Source organism: Leptonychotes weddellii, chromosome X (assembly GCF_054177405.1).
Source record: "Leptonychotes weddellii isolate Sample4059 chromosome X, ASM5417740v2, whole genome shotgun sequence".
In the NCBI taxonomy this organism is placed as follows: domain Eukaryota; kingdom Metazoa; phylum Chordata; class Mammalia; order Carnivora; family Phocidae; genus Leptonychotes; species Leptonychotes weddellii.
Window position 1 is genome coordinate 40970951 of NC_138385.1, and position 5041 is coordinate 40975991.

Below are 5041 nucleotides of genomic sequence, written 5' to 3' on the forward strand. Positions count from 1 at the left end.
ATACTGACCATGGATTCTACAACTACTGCATACACCAGATATAATGGGGACAGAAACAACTGTGGGCTCATCAGTCTATTTATACTCAGTTTATGCTAGGGTAAATTACTTGAGAAAACATAGCTTACTTGATAAAGAATGACATAAATTCCAACCTGGCCTCAAATTGCATTGCCCACTTAATAATATAAGAATTTGGTCAAATTACTTCATTTATTTTAAAAAAGGAGATATATCTAGATTTTTTCTTTTTTTAATTACATTTTATTATGTTATGTTAATCAGCATACATTACATCATTAGTTTTTGATGTAGTGTTCCATGATTCATTGTTTGCGTTTAACACCCAGTGCCCCATTCAGTACGTGCTGCATACAATGACATTTACACATGAAATACATGATTTTGGACTTCTGGTTTGGCAAAGCAACACTTACAGACTTAGAGAACTCTCATAGCAGTATTATTTTTCCCCAGGTTTTAGAACTTCCCTTAATCTGTAATGTAAATATGCCCCCAATGAGGTACTCAAATATTTAAAGGTTGAGACAACTTACTACATGAATGTCTTTTTTTTTTTTTAAGATTTTATTTATTTGAGACAGAGAGAATGAGAGACAGAGAGCATGAGAGGGAGGAGGGTCAGAGGGAGAAGCAGACTCCCTGCCGAGCAGGGAGCCCGATGTGGGACTCGATCCCAGGACTCCAGGATCATGACCTGAGCCGAAGGCAGTCGCTTAACCAACTGAGCCACCCAGGCGCCCTACATGAATGTCTTAACACCTTCATTTTAGCAATAGTGAGGTAGCCTTGATGTTCTGAAGTAGGTGCCTCAAAAATCATTTTTCTGAATTATAATCTATTTTCAGATATATAATAGCACTGGGAATAACTCAATAACTTTGAATTTATGTCTCAATAATCTTATATTTTTAAAGGGCAGTAACAATAATATTAATACATCTATAATTTATGCCTTGTCAGCCATTCAACCATCTGGTAATCCATTACCAGTCGTGGTTTAGAATTTTGTGACTTATAAGAAGTGATCTCTGAAATTTGCTTTCTTTTTTTTTAAATTTTACTTTATTATGTTTTGTTAGCCACCATAAAATCATCATTAGTTTTTGATGTGGTGATCCACAATCCATTGTTTTCGTATAACACCCAGAGCTCCATGTAGTATATGCCCTCCTTAATACCCATCACTGGGCTAACCCATCCCCCCAGCCCCCTCCCCTCTAAAACCCTGTTTGTTTCTCAGAGTCCATAGTCTCTCATGGTTCATCTCTCCCTCCGATTTCCCCCCTTCATTTCTCCCTTCCTTCTCCTAATGTCCTCCATGCTATTCCTTAAGTTCCACAAATAAGTGAAACCATATGATAATTGACTTTCTCTGATTGATTTATTTCACTTAGCATAATCTCCTCCAGTCCCATCCATGTTGAGGTAAAAGTTGGGTATTCATCCTTTCTGATGGCTGAGTAATATTCCATTGTATATATGGACCACATCTTCTTTATCCATTCATCTGTTGAAGGGTATCTCAGCTCTTTCCACCATTTCACTATTGCGGACATTGCTGCTATGAACATTGGGGGGCAAATGGTCATTCTTTTCACTACATCTGTGTCTTTGGGGTAAATATCCAAGAGTGCAATTGATGGGTCATAGGGTAGCTCTATTTTTAATTCTTTGAGGAACCTCCACACTGTTTTCCAAAGTGGCTGTACCAACTTGCATTCCCACCAACAGTGTAAGAGGGTTTCCCTTTCTCCACAACCTCTCCAACATTTGTTGTTTCTTGCCTTGTCAGTTTTTGCCATTCTAACTGCTGTAAGGTGGTATCTCAAGGTGATTTTGATTTGAATTTCCCTGATGGCTAATGATGATGAACATTTTTTCATGTGTCTGGTAGCCATTTGTACGTCTTCTTCAGAGAAGTGTCTGTTCATGTATTCTGCCCATTTTTTGACTTATTTGTTTTTTGGGTGTTGAGTTGGAGAAGTTCTTTATAGATCTTGGATACCAGCCCTTTATCTGTAGTGTCATTTGCAAATATCTTCTCCCATTCTGTGGGTGGCCTCTTTGTTCGGTTGACTGTTTCCTTTGCTGTGCAGAAGCTTTTTATTTTGATGAAGTCCCAAAAGTTCATTTTCGCTTTTGTCTCACTAGCTTTTGGAGATGTATCTTGAAAGAAGTTGCTGTGGCCGATGTCAAAGAGCTTATTGCCTATGTTTTCCTCTAGGATTTTGATGGATTCCTGTCTCACATTGAGGTTTTTCATCCATTTTGAGTTTATCTTTATGTATGGTGTTAGGGAATGGTCGAGTTTCATTCTACTGCATGTGGCTGTCCAATTTTCCCAGCACCATTTATTGAAGAGACTGTCTTTTCTCCACTGCATATTTTTTTCCTACTTTGTCAGAAATTATTTGACCATAGAGTTGAGGGTCCACATCTGTTCTGTTCCATTGCACTATATATCTGTTTTTGTGCCAGTACCATGCTGTCTTGGGGATCACTGCTTTGTAATATAGCTTGAAATCAGGCAACGTGATGCCCCCAGGTTTGTTTTTCTTTTTCAACATTTCCTTGGCGATTTGGAGTCTTTTCTGATTCCATACAAATTTTAGGATTGTTTGTTCCAGCACTTTGAAAAATGTCATTGGAATTTTGATCGGGATGGCATTGAAGGTATAGATAACTCTGGGTAGCATAGACATTTTTTTTGGGGGGGTGTTAAATACATTTATTGTAAACTTTAGACACAAAAATAAGTTCTCTAGGCCATTCACATGCACATTAAAACCAAAAAGCTGCAAACTACAACAATGCATATAATTATACAAACGATGCCACTCTCTGATGTTTACAGAATTGCTGTCCATGCAAGGTGATCAGAGGCATTATCTATGAAGCCTTAAGATCCTGAAGTGTTGTTACTATCAAACCTCTGATTAATACTGTGAAGTAAGTGTTTTGAAAGGCAGTTCCACGAGTTGGCTAACATTTCTTTAAAGCAAACGACTGCTTCTAAGCTTAGCCTTACAAGAGATTTTGGTTGAACTGAAAATATAAGTATTTCATTACTGTGTGCAGCTCTGCGATGGACAAGAAAGTTATTGGCGCACCCACCAAACACAATTACTTCTCTTTTGTCACTGGCACAAGCTGTATGCCATAATTTTGGTTTTTCAGTATAGGGATGATTAAACTGTATCCATTCATTTTTACTGATGCAGTAAGTCCAGGCATCACTCAGTGGCTGTTTATCAGTGGTAAATCCTCCAAAGAGAAAGAGATGATCTGAAGAAACTGGTGTTAGTGAGTACCAAGATTGGCCAACTGGGGATATGCCTTGTGCAATTAATTCGTTCCACTCCCATTGGTCCAGATTAAGATAGTGAAAATCATTCATTCTAGCATCAGTAGTGATAGGCTGACTCCAGATAAATGTTTCAGTGTCTAAAATATGTACATGATCATTCCATCCTTTTGGGTGGCTTGAATTCCAAAAAGATGTTTCATCAAATTCAAAAGTTCCCAATACTTTATCTTCAGGTAAATATCCATAACCTCCAAAAAATATTAACTTGTTTTTATATACCCAGACACCAAGTTTGTCCTTTGATGATGGAGGAATTCCTTGGCAATCAATCCTTTCCCACTGTAATACTCTGTCAGTAGACCTTGAATCCAGCATGTAGAACTTATTGGTATTGCCTCTTGAATGGTGTCCTCCGAACAAGTACAGCACCCTGTCTACACACACAGCACAGCTTCCTGACATGGAAGGAGGAACATCTCCTTCCATGTTAACTTTTTTCCGTCTTCCAGGCTCCATATTGTAGATCCATAGTTCTTCTCTAGGCAGATAAAAGTCATATAATCCTCTGATTTGATTACTCTTGTAGCCACCCCAGAGGAACATGTGGCGCCTGATGCCCACGGCTACGTGGCCATTGCTCTCATGGGGCAGGCGAGCTCCATGTAGCTTGTAGGCTGGTGCCAGCAAGTCGTCCGCCCGCAGATCCTCGTTGCCATCAGCCATCTTGAGGCTGCATTTTTGTTCACCAACAATCCTCGCACCCGAAAGGGGGGGAAGAGACAAAGGAAAAGGAAGAAATGCACAGCGGTGAGAGGTGAGCAGAAGGCGGCGGCTTGATTTGCGAATGTTGAACCACCCTTGCATCCCGGGGATAAATTGCACTTGGTCGTGGTGGATGATCCTTTTAATGTATTGTTGGATCCTATTAGCTAGGATTTTGTTGAGGATTATTCATCAGGGATATCGGTCTGAAATTCTCCTTTTTGATGGGGTCTTTGCCTGATCTGGAGATTAAGGTAATGCTGGCCTCATAGAATGAGTCTGGAAGCTTTCCTTCTGTTTCTATTTTTTGAAGCAGCTTGAGGAGAATAGGTATAATTTCTTCTTTGAATGTTTGGTAGAATTCCCCAGGGAATCCATCAGGCCCTGGACTCTTGTTTTTTGGGAGGTGTTTGATCACTGCTTCAATCTCGTTACTGGATATTGGCCTATTCAGGTTGTCAATTTCTTCCTGTTTCAGTCTTGGTAACTTATAGGTTTCCAGGAAGGCCTCCATTTCATCCAGATTGCTCAGTTTCTTGGCATATAGTTGTTGATAATAATTTCTAATAATTGTTTCTATTTCCTTAGTGTTAATCGTGATCTCTCCCCTTTCATTCATAATTTTATTAATTTGGGTCCTTTCTCTTTTCTTGTGATTAGTCAGGCCAGTGCTTTATTGATCTTACTCATTCTTTCAAAGAACCAACTTCTAGTTTCACTGATCTGATCTACTGTGTTTCTGGTTTCAAATTCATTGATCTCTGCTCTAATCTTAACTATTTCTCTTCTAATGCATGGCTTAAGCATCGTTTGTTGCTTTTTCTCTAGTTCTTTAAGGTGTAGAGTTAATTGGTGAATTCGGGATTTTTCTATTTTTTTGAGTGAGGCTTGGATGGCTATGTATTCCCCCCTTAGGACCACCTTTGCAGTATGCCATAGGTTTTGGAC

At 39.2% G+C, this 5041-nt stretch overlaps 1 pseudogene; it reads right to left on the reverse strand.

Moving 5' to 3' along the window:
* Positions 1-2723: 2723 nt before the first annotated feature.
* On the reverse strand, positions 2724-4054 carry LOC102748955 (kelch domain-containing protein 2 pseudogene; annotated as a pseudogene).
* Between the last annotated feature and the right edge of the window lie 987 nt (positions 4055-5041).